Source organism: Lissotriton helveticus, chromosome 2_1 (assembly GCF_964261635.1).
Source record: "Lissotriton helveticus chromosome 2_1, aLisHel1.1, whole genome shotgun sequence".
NCBI classification, from domain to species: domain Eukaryota; kingdom Metazoa; phylum Chordata; class Amphibia; order Caudata; family Salamandridae; genus Lissotriton; species Lissotriton helveticus.
In genome coordinates this window covers 1,353,284,752-1,353,297,193 of record NC_136059.1, presented here as the reverse complement: position 1 = coordinate 1,353,297,193, position 12,442 = coordinate 1,353,284,752, and the positions used below count along the sequence as shown (strand labels likewise).

The following is a 12,442-nucleotide window of genomic DNA, read 5'->3' as shown; positions in this document are numbered from 1 at the left end:
GGATTTCACCTGCGCCGAAAAGCTGTGCAGAGCGCAGCCTTCGGCAGGCGAAACCCAAAAACGAAACTAGAAAAACACAGATAAAGAACAAATGCCCAGATGACAGTGTCACTAACGAGAAAGCACTCCAAGAGCAGGATTTTCATCACAGCAGTTACATCTTATTACAGCAACTTGTCGTCTATGCCAAATCTCTTATAGACTCACTCCGGACATTAATGTAGCCTTCAAGAATTACTTCAACTTGAAGACTTAGACAGCATGGTACCAGCTCACATAAATGAAGAAAGTGAAAATATACATCCCTGAAAAGTTCTTCAGAAAGGTAGTCCTGGTCTAAATCCTCCTCAAACTTGTTGGGGCAAAGCCACTTTACAAGTGTATCTAATAGCTGGATCTCATGAACAGCAGCAACCAGTCTCAAAGACCTGAAGAAATTAAACCACATCTCTCATAGTGTGGAAGAACTATAATAAGATCCTTCCAAGGACTTCTAGCCTTCAGTATCATCACGTCAGCTGTGAACCTCGTGGGATGCGTTGGAGCTGGTTTTACACATAGAGGCTCTGCTAGGCAACAGGGAAGGTTGTGATATAGCTCTCACACTAATAAGTGCTCCTTAGAAAGGCAACTGCATATCAGATTGTGTACAACGTATGCACGCAAGAATTTGGTAATTTTGCCTCACTGAGTATCAGCTTCCAACATGTGCAACACCTAACCTTGTGGTGAATATTGCCTTACAGTTGTTTCAGTTGACACATGTCTGCTTCCATTCCAAATGTCAGAATTCTGGCATAGCAGTTTATTTTAAACTGCAACAGCAACAATTGTTCTTGAAACACCAACATAAAACAGAGATTATCTTTATTCTATGGCTATTATAAAGAACATGATTTCCTAGAGTGTAGCAAGGAGATACATTTATTTATTTTTAAGGTCTCCATTTCAAAGGTCGTGTATAGTGCCAACTTAAGCCCACTTGTGTGGTTTTGGACATGTTTTTTATAGGTGAAAAGAGATGGTTTTAGGCCTGAGGTGCACGAGGAATTAAACAGGCATAAAAGAGGCATAATGAAACAAGAAGACACTGCACTGAATATATTCTGTTTCATGACGGCCTATGTGTGGATTCACTCCCTATAAACTTTGGCTGGCAGTTGAGCAAGTTACAAGAGTCAAGTAAACAATCAACAGTTTACAAACGTGGGAGGGACCCAAAATATCTTTGCCCCATACCCTATATCAATTAAAAGGACAATGAAATGATGTTTTTGACCGGAGGTTCACTGGCACGCAATGCCCCAAGTGCACTGGGATGAGTTGCTACATGAAGTGGAAGAGAAATAGCGTCCTTGTGTACATTTTCCAGGGTTAGTCAAATTGCTGGAGAGCCCTCAAGGCGGGGCATAAAAGAGAGGAGCCTCACCATCGAAAAGAAGTGTATCACTTGCCTCCATCTCAACATGAAGTTGAGCGGCCTGGAATAAATCATTTGTTAGCAGTTCCATCACTAAGAGTTGCCATAGTTTGTTATACCAGGAGTTCACTTTTTCTCCAAAATAGTACAATAAGTTGCCTTACCAACCCCAGCATGAGCAGTGTTAAAGACCGGTGTTGTGAGGTCATGTGAAGCTGGAGTTCTGATCTTATGCCCAGGATAGTTAATGATGGGATGGATGGGATGGGATAACCCAAGGCCTCTGACATTCATCAGGCTGCCTATCTAAAATGGATTACTGAGCAGGACTACCAAATTAAGATAAGATTTTTTTTACTCACCGCAGTTCCACCATTCATCAGGAGTGGATGGGAATATTTAAGTGAAGGTGCACAGGGATCATGTACCATTGGCAAATTACTTTGTGCTCTATTTCCCTTTAGAGCAGAGGTCTTCAAACTTTTTGATGCCGAGATCCCCTTGTAAAACCTTTTTAGGCGTAAGGACCCCCTTCCGACAAAAGTTTCTAGAAACTGGTACTCCTCATCATCAACTTTTGACAACCATAAATGCGCCTGTTAGACCTCATCACATCCATCCATCATTCATCCACCCACACTTTCACACATCCATCCATCCAACCTTTCATCCTTCCATCCATACATCCATCCTTCATCCAGCCGCCCTTTCATCCTTCCATCCATACATCCATCCTTTACCCATCCAAACTTCCATCCATCCACCCATCATTCATCCACCCGCCTTTTCACACATCCATCCATCATTCATCAATGCAACCTTTTATACATTCATACATCCATCCACCCTGTCATCCTCCCATCCATCCTTCATCCATCCACCCTTTCATCCATACATCCATCCTTCATCCATCCACCCTTTCATCCTCCCAACCATACATCCATCCTTCATCCATCCAACCTTTCATCCATCCATCCATCCACCCTTTCATCCATCCATCCACCCATCATTCATTCATTCCCCCACCTTTTCACACATCCATCCATGCATCATTCATCCATGCAACCTTTTATCCATCCATCCTTCACCCTTTCATCCTTCCATCCATACATCTATCCTTCACCAATCTATTCTTCATCCATCCACCCTTTCATCCTTCCATCCATCCATCCATCCATCCATCCATCCACCCTTTCATCCATCCATTCACCCATCATTCATCCACCCACCTTTTCTGTGCCTCTCTCATTTAGGGGGTGGGGGGAGGGATCAGTATCTCTCTGCGTCTTCTTCCTTCTTCTTTCCCGCTCATGGGAAGGCATCTCTGTGCCTCCCTGCTGGGGGCAGGAGACGTGTCACGGGACCCACAGCTCCAGGCGCGCAACATCCATTGAACTCAAGGGGCTACACTACAGCCAGTTCTCCCAGCTCCCCCCCCCCAGCTCCCCCCTCCCAGCTTGTGTATGTGAGCCCAGCTGAAACAGCTTCAGGGACACACACACAGCCACAGCGGAGTACTTGACAGGTCTTTAAAAGACCTTTTACTTGTTAATGAGGCGTTGATGTTTTTCACACCTCGGTGTGAATTAGGCCTCCGCCATGAACACCCTCGATCAGCCCAATGCCAGGAACTGCACTCTGCAGAATCTGCGACCCACTTCCCAGGACTCCACGACCCCCCTCGGGGTCGCGCCCCACAGATTGAAGACCTCTGCTTTAGAGGTTGGTTTGATGGCTCAAGGGAGTGTCACTCCAAAGTTCTGCCCATGGTTTGTCTGCGATCACTCCCTGGTCCATCTCTTAATTAGCTCGCTAAACTGGAGTGCAGCCTATAAATGTTGGAGACCACACTCCAGGAACCCAAGTAAGAATGAATCAGTCTTCTAATGTGAGTCAGAGACTTGGAGGCTGCCTTCACATTGGTGGTGGGGCGGGTGGAGAAAAGCCCAGCGTTCTAGTTGCCAGTACTGGAGCCTGTTTGATTTGCTTTTGGTGCAACAGATAGGCTTGTGGTCTACATTTGGCCTTTTCCTAGTGGCAGAAGGTCTCCCTCCTCCCACAGCTGGAAGGGTGCTGGGTTGTGGGTGATAGGAGTGTTTGGGGAGGGGATAGTAAATCTATACCTCTGGAACGGGGCCTCTGGTGACGTCGGTGGACGGGGCGAGGACTTTAACAGCTGTTCCTTTCCGCCCGTCCCCAGGACTCCTACGGCCCCTTTAACACGGCCTGGAATTCTCCAGTGGAGGCGGAGCCGACAGCCCTGACGTCGCACTTGTCTGGCCAACCAGAAACGGAGGAGGCAGATAAGGAAGCCCGACTGGAACCAGCAAGCGCGAAAGCCGGAGGAAGAACGCGAGAGGAGACGACGGAGTCGAGCAGCATTCAAGAGGAGAATCCAGTAGGAGAAGAAGACAGGCAGCCCAGCAGCACCAACACGCCAGGAGGCCACCGTCACCACGAGCCGCCCGCCGCACTTCTGGAGAAGTGTGGCTAGACAAGGTACGGGCCGGTTAAGGGGACTGTTTTCCTCACAGGGTGGGACGGGGTAGGAGAGGCTTGAGGGAGGTCACGGGACCGAGTGTGTGTGTGTGTGTTGAACCCTCGTCCCGAGCACGCTCCCAGCAATTGTCTGTTGTGTCGGATGCAGACTAATAACCTTCACTCCCCGTTCCCCCCCTCTTCCATATTAGAACCCCAGAACCTAGCAGTAACCTCGGGGTTGTTTTTCTTTATTTCCGCATGGCCTTGCTGGAAGAATTCAAGCTGACCGACTGGGTGAAACACTGAAGGCAGGACATTGAAGCCAGGAAGGATCTTGGCTCCAGCCCCTGAGACCCAGACGTTTTCCTTTTGTTTGTTTGCTTTCGACCTCCCTAACCGGAAACTGTTTATTTGAGGGGAATTCTCCCTCCAGAGACAAGAACTGCTTAATTTTGACTGGTGTTACTATACTGGAAATAAAAGTGCCCCTTCCTAATTTCGAAGAATGGTCCTACCTTTTGTCCGACCTTGAATTCCCCCTCCTGCATCGTTGGTACCCAGAGAACTAAGCCTTGCTGAGTGCCCTTGATACTCCCATACCCGACTGTTCCCCCTCACAACCTCCTAGACGGTCCTCACTGGGGTGGCGAATTATAAATTATATTGGAGTCCCAAGGGGAGCGGTCAACTCCTGCCGGGTCTATAAAGAACCATTTCTTATTGCTTTCCCTCTCGGGGCACTATGAAGTAATGTGGAGGTGTGCTGCCCTAGAATGTCAGAGAAGGTGAGGACATCGTATTACTCATCTCACTAGGTGCCATTAGGACCCTCTTTGAAATGCAAGGCCTCCCTCCCCCAGTACATTAACATCCTCTCCTAAGCAAACAACACACAACTCAAACACTCCCTCTTGAAGAAGACCACCCCCCAGTACAAGAAATAAGTTAATCGCCTGCATGACCAAAGTCGCTATCTGGATAAAGCATGCTGTATCAAGCTCAGCAGCGACAAGACTGAAGCAGTGATCTTCAGCAAGAAAACACCTCGCCATAGGACTCCAACTGGTGGCCATCCAAACTCTGACCCACACCAAAATCCCACACCAGGAACCTCGTAATAATAATTGCCAGCAAAGTAGATATGACAGCACAAGTCAACGCTGTCACTGTATCCTGCTTCAACACCCTGAAGATTTTGAGGAAGATCCTCAAATGGCTCCCAAGTAACATTAGAAAAACTGTCACTAACGCTCTACTCACCAGCAAGTTGACTATGGGAATACCCACTATGCCGGGATCACCAAGCAACTCACTAGAAGACTACAAACCAACCAGAACGCGGCAACTAGACTCACCCCCAACCTACCACACAGAACTCACATCTCGGGGAACCACACTGGCTCCTGATACACAAACATGCTCAATTCAAACTCCTCACTTAAAGGAAAGTGCCTTCTTTTTGCATGCTTGCCCCCACTTTTTGCTAAACAGCTGATGTGCTTTGAGTGTGCCCTGGGTTACTGCCAAACAGGTACCCAGGGCCTATGTTCTTTCCCTAAAGTGCATTGAAAACAAAACCTAATTGGCACTCTTTGGCCACAGGTCATTTCCTTCTAAAAGGCACCACAGGTACCAAGGGAACTGTGGCCAGGGAAGGCCTCTAAGGGCAGCAGCACTTATTGTGTGACCCTTAGAGGCCCTGTACCTTTACACGCACACACTGCCTTTGCAGGCTGCGTGTTTTGGTGCAGAACTAAGTGAAGAGTCCACATGGCACACATCCCTGTGTGCCATGCCTACAACCCAGTGCCCTGGCATAGGTCAGCCACCCCTCTAGCTGGGTGCACTATACCAGTGGTGATGGTACAGGTGCATGAGCCCTATACCCCTACAGTGGCCAAGGCAATTATTAGACATTGTAAGCGCTGTAATGCCATTAGGAGTATACGGCGGTGGGAGTTTGTCATTATGAACTCCACAGTACCATAATGGCTTTACTGAAAACTGGGAAGTTTGGTATCAAACTTCTCAGCCCAATAAACCCACACTGATGCCAGTGTGGGATTTAATAAAAAATGCACATAGAGGGCATCTTAGAGATGCCTTCCTGAAAAAAGAACTAACTCTAATGTCCAAGCTGAGTGGCTGCTCGCCAGCTGCCACCACCAGACATGTTTTTGGACCCCAGGGTCGAGAGCCTGCTCTGACCCAGGGGGGCTGAAACAATGCACATCCTGCGATGAGGTGCCAAGCCTCCTCACCCAGGCTGGGCAGGGGGTCCACCTTTGCCAACCCCACCCTCAGGTGGGGGAGGCGAGGTGAAGCACAGCTCTCAGTCCCCGCAATCTTGCAGATGGTGATATCCAGCCAACCAGAGTGCCCCTCTCCCACTGAAGGGTGGCAGCATAATAGGGGGTGTACGCACCCCAAGGAAGGGACCCATTGGTCCCAAAATTACCTACCTGCAGCTCCCCTAAATTTAATATTTATGGGCAACCTAGATCCTTGCTTCCTCAGACAAGAACAGACTAAGAAGAAAAGAAAAAGAAGGACCGAAGAAGCCGTGCCAAAGCTAAGAAGCGGAGGACACCCACTGACTTGGTCCCAGCCCTACTGCTTGTCCCCATCTCGAACCTGCAGAAGCGAAATCCGGGTGTGTCCTGCAGCCAGCAACCTCAAGAACCCAGAGGGCCTGCCCTGCCTTCCACAGAAAAGAGTCTGTCTCCAGTGAGCACTGGATTTGCTCACTCACAGACTCTGGCTCCAGCCAAATCCGCGAGTCTGCACCACTCTGCACCGGACGCCCACGGCTCGAGTGCCCCAACACCATGAGGTCTCCTCAGCGATCCTGACCTGAGATCTGGTGATCTCTGACCTGCCTCGAATCTCCCAACAAAGCCTGTAGCCTCTTTCTGGAGGATCTCCCCAACCGCAACCGGAGCTGGTAAGGAAAACCCAACACCTAAAGACACCCCAGCACCCGAAGTCCCACGGCCTTGGGTGGCCCAACCGACGGAGTCCCAGCATCCCCCGTCATCCTAATTTACCTCTTCAATTGGTGGTCACCTCCAGAAGATCTCTGTCCCCAAGCCCGCAGTCTTTGTTGAAACCGGAGAGTCCGCAATGAAATCAACAGGGCACCCGACAACAAACTAGCACCCTCCACCCAGCTGCCACTGCAGGTGTACTTTGGGTGCTAAAACAGATCCCCTTTGCCCTGAACTAAAGCCCAGGTGCTTTGCTCCCACAGCCTTGTGGCCTGATCATGAGCAGCCACCAACCGGAGGCCACCTATCCCGCATTGGATAACATTGGGCCTCAGCACTCTGCACCCAGCCGCCCTAGTGCCGCTGAGGGTGTTTTGAGAGTGCATCCTTGACCCTGGGGGAAGCCTGGTTTTAACCCCAGAATACTAACTCCCACAACAAAGTACTTACCTGTTAACCGATAACTTCATTTCTCTCCATAGGAATACATTGTCTGTTTTTCCTTGAAAAATGTTCTAAGTGTGGAGTTGGTTTTGTATTGAACTTTGAAAAATTGCAAAGAACTAATAATTGCTTACTTACCTTTTCTCTAGGAATTGGCCCAGTGTGATATCTAGGTGTATCCCACTGAGTAGAAAACGTAATCCAGAAAGTAATCTGCATAGTAATTCAAAGTAATTAACAGTAATTTCCACTCTATTGAAAGCATTTACAAACCTTCAAAAAGTCATTTTCATTTAGCTTGCTTGAATTGTTCAACCTGCCTTGAAAATGGTCAAACACACTTACATGTGCCAGGCTTGCTTAGTTCTAGGGCACAAGTTACTACTTGTGTAACGATATATCTGTAAGAGGCATTAGTTAGTGATAGTTTCCTTACCTTAGAATATCCCCAGGCATCAGACTGGCTACGGAAAGTTTTGCTTAGCAGTACAACTGCGCGTCAGAAGGTGGCATCTTGAGGCTCTGTATCCGTCACCGGTGTCGTCAGCGCCAAGATGACGTCACGGAGAGTACTTAGGCGCCACCCATGCGCGCTGACGTCAGTTCTGTACGCGACTTTCCGCACCAGGAATGCAGAGCCATGCAAGATACTGACCATTGGTGCATAAAACTAGTGCCCTGAAAGGGATGACCTTAACCCTAGTAATCAGTTCGCAGAACGTGGAGGATGGGCGGGGCGGTAAGGAATCTATCACTAACTAATGTCTCTTACAGATATATCGTTACACAAGTAGTAACTTGTGCATCTGAAAGAGACACGTTAGTGATAGATTCCTTACCTTAGAATAGATACCCCAGCAATACCAACCCCGGTGGAGGGTCAGCGAACGAATTAAACCAAAAATGTCACGGAGCACTGACCGGCCGAAAAAGCTGTCTCTCCGAACATGACTGTCAAGGCAGTACTGCTTGGTAAATGTGTGCAGCGAGGCCCACGTAGCTGCCTGACAAATGTCCTGTAAGGGAACGCCGCGTCCCAAGGCAGTGGTGGCTGCCATTGCCCCGGTGGAATGGGCACGCAACCCCACAGGAGGTTCCTTCTTGGCCAAGGAGTAACATGTTTTGATACAGAGAACGACCCACCGAGAGATGGTCCGTTTGTGCAAGGCCTGACCTTTTTTGGCGCCCACGCAGCCAACAAAGAGGTGATCATCCACCCGTAACTGCTGTGTACGTTGCAGACAGAATGCAAGCACACGTCCAGCTCCGATGTAGAGGGAACCGGTTGCGGTGGTAGGGCTGGAGAAGGGACAAGTGGCGTCGGGTACGGCGACGAAAACGGTGCCGGCTGGGGCCTAGCTGGAGCCGTATCCCAATTCGGATCCCAGGTTGGAACTAAATGGTCCAGGAACCGGGGCAGGGGTGGGAGAAACGGCACCCAGTGCGGCACCTGTGGCGAAGCCAAGGACGGCGCCAGGGCAGACGGCGCTGCACCCTGTGGCGCCGGGGCTGTAGCCGGCTGTGCAGGATCCTGTGGGACCGGGGCTGGCGCCAGTGGCGGAGCCACCGGGCCAACAGGATCTCGACACGGGACCGCAGGGTCCGAAGGCGTGCCAGCGGGAGCAACTCTTGCATCTGTTTGGGAGTCGCCGACGGACCCGGGTATAGGGGGGTAGGCAGCAGGACTTTCCGGCTCCAGAGGAACCGCAGCGGCGAAGCCCCTGTCCCTTTCCTCCGCCTCCGTGGAGCGACAGGGGGACGTCGGAGAGCAAACACGCTTCTTCGACTTCTTTTTATGGTGTCGCTTACCGGAATTTGAAGGCGAAGACTTAGAGCCCGAGGAGCGACGGCTCCGGTCCCGCGAACGGCCCCTAGACCCAGAGCGGCGGTGAGAGAAATGCCAGACCTCCAGCAACTTCCGGCACCGTTCCCGCAAGGCCTTTGGGCCATGTTTCTACAGTCTCGTCAGTCCCGGGAGTCATGGCCGTTCTCCAGGCAGTAGAGGCACACATCGTGGGGGTCCGCCACCAACATGTTACGGCGGCACAACCTACAAGACAAATTCAGGCATCCCTACGTGCACCAGGAGAAAAGAAAAGGAGACAAAACGTCTAAAAAAAGTAGTCAAAAAATGACTGAGGTACTTGCTCAATCCGGATCTGAGCTTTCGGTGCGGAAAAAGAAAGAACCGACATCAGCGCGCATGGTGGGCGCCTAAGTAGTCTCCTTGACGTCATCTCGGCGCTTACGACGCCAGCGACGGACGCGGAGCTGCACGACCCCACCTACCCACGCGCAGGGGTACTGCTAAGCAATACTTTCCAGATCCAGTCTGGCGCCTGGGGATATTCTAAGGTAAGGAATCTATCACTAACGTGTCTCTTTCAGATAAGCTCTCCTCTTGTCCATGCGATTTGTCCTCCATTAAAAGTACTTTGCACTTTATATTTATAAATTGTGTGATTGCCATCTATTGCCTGTATGGAAATATTTAAAACATAAGCAATTCAGACTTACTTTGTTCTATTTGCAACTGTTACCCACATTCCATCTCTGTGGCTTTAGTTCACTATATTCAACATGCCAATAAGATCAGAAGCACTATATAATAGAGGGGAGTTTATACGGTGATTGCTGAATGCCACTGTATATGTTCTTGACATGGTAAAAGCAGTGATCTGATGTATTACACTGGTGTATTATACTGAGCTATAGATATGTATTTGAAATGTTACAGATAATCAAGTCAAGTCAGAAACCTTTATTTCGGTCAATATGACCATAAAAGTATACAATAAAAGCAGTAAATGCAATACAAGGAAATAGACAAAAAAGGTAATCTAGTAAAATGACATCCCGATCTATAATTAGGCACTGACATAGTTTCTTATCCCATTTAAGATAGGGACGAGGTTTATGTTGAATCACTCACTAATCATTACACTTGGTGTTTTTTGTGGTTTTTATGTATCTTTTATGGTTATTTTACTAAAGCAAAAATATTTGATAATTATGATAAAAAGCATCCATCAGACCCAGGTCTTTAGCTTCCCTGACATGGCTGTTGTACCAGAGAGCAACCAAAGGTTCCCATATAAATCAGGATTCCAGGGTAAATTGAAATCGCCTCCAACTATTAATTCTCCCCTGGGATTATTCTCCTGGTTTCGAAGGAATGGTTCTGGAGCTGAGTTAAGGGCATAAAGGATATGGAATACGTAGTGGTTGACGTAGTTTGAGGTGGAGCTTGACATAGCATCTTTCACTGTCCCACTGGATTTTAGTGTTTTTGGTCCTCCTCAAATGCTTTTTTTGCAAAGTATGGCCACTCTCATATTTGTTGTTGGTGAGGCCCAGAATTGGCTGGGTAGTATCTGTGTTGCATTCGAAATTGGCTGTAATGCAGTAAGAGGGTTTCTTGCAGAAAGACTAGATATGTACCCTGACTGGTATATGTACCTCCAGACCTGCTGTCTTTTGCCTAGGGAATTCAGGCCTTTTACGTTATTCAACAGTAATTTGAATGGATATTTAGGGTAATTTCATCTGCCCCCTATGGGAAAAGCTCTCCATCCATAACTCCCTGTGCATAGAGCAATGCTTTCCCCCTTCATGTACCAACAATAAACAGGTTTATCTGACCAACTAGGCTTAACAATTATCTCTAGCATATGCCTAAGCGTCACATGTATTGGAAATGGGGGCGGTGGGGGTTTGGGGTGAATGGGAGACAATGACTCTAGGGACATAAAAAAGTTTGAGGCATAGAAGCAGTGAGTGATATGTCAGGTCATGGTTAGTGTGGCTCTATGGACGGTCATTTCATAGTGTGGGAATTTTTCAACTTCCCTTGGCCCCTACCAGAAACCATTGTCCCAGGATCCTCTCTCAGCTTCACATGCTCAGTGGATTGCCATTACCATTGGCAGTTCATGAGTCCACTGTTGGGTCGTCCGGCTCCTTGTGTGTTCTTAGTCTCTGGGATCCCAGTATCATCTTTTGCTGCTTCCATTGGCCTCAGGTGAACTGCTTCTTCTTTCACTGCTGCTATGCTAGGTGACTGTGGCCATTGGGGTCTATTTCTTTACTGGATCATCTACCATACTGGTCTGAGTTTGTCCCTGCTTATGCCTCCCAGTCTGATTCCTAAAGTTTCTTTGCTTCTCATACTGATTGCAGTACCTTTCGCTGGCCCTATGTAGGTGGGAAGGATAGCTGCATTGGTAAGGAATTTGCTGTTCTCTTAGGAATTCTCTTACAGGGCTAGAGTCTCTGTGTTTATTCTGGGTGATCGACAAGAGTTCTTGGAAGAGTTTGTGGCCCTTGAAGACTGTGTCTTTCTCACTCATCACATAATTGCGGTCTTCTGAGGAAGGCACTACATGCAGACTTTGTGAAAGTAAGAAAGAAACCATCATTCACATTATCTTCATCTGCCTTGCCCTTTTAGAAGAGCGAAGAGCTCTATCGCGCAATCCTTTTAACCAAGGGGCCATACAGACATGCAGACAGGCTGCCTTTGAAGCTCTGAACCCATAAACCGCTGTTTCAACATCTGCTTTGTTACGTTTAGGGGCCCAATCCAAAAAAAGGCTGGTCTTTGTAGCTTGAAAGCTAACAGTGATGTTTTGAAAACTACCACCTAGCATGTTCATCGGGTGATATACTTGGGCAATACCCCAGTTTTTTCTAAAAATCAATCTGTAAACATAGTTTTAAAAGTATATATAGATGTTAAAAGTGAAGAGAGGAGAGGAGAGAGCTGCAGGAGGCTATCCGGTGAAGAAAAAGCAGCTAGTCCTAAACTTTTTGTGAAACTGGAGGAAATCTTTTGAGCATCCTAAACCAACTTGAAGGGAGCTCCAGTCTGATGGGGTATTCTGGAGAATGATTCTGTGGTGACCTATGCATAATCTAATCTGAATGACACACAGAATGCGCTTGCTGTCTGACGTTCAGTGCAACAAAAGATATTGTGTTATGTAAATAATTTGAATAGTAAATTCTACAATACAATACAATATGTCAAAGTTTAACAATGAAAGAGTTGTAGGGAAGATGTTGCAAAGCTGTTAATTGGAGGAAAGGGTCTAAGGCCATCGCTTCTATT

The 12,442-nt window shown here is 48.0% G+C and overlaps 1 protein-coding gene across 3 annotated transcripts in view; it reads right to left on the bottom strand.

The window, feature by feature from the left end:
* The window catches only part of WDFY3 (WD repeat and FYVE domain containing 3), a 1,930,620-nt gene that overhangs the window by 177,050 nt on the left and 1,741,128 nt on the right, over positions 1–12,442 (bottom strand). The window lies entirely within an intron of this gene.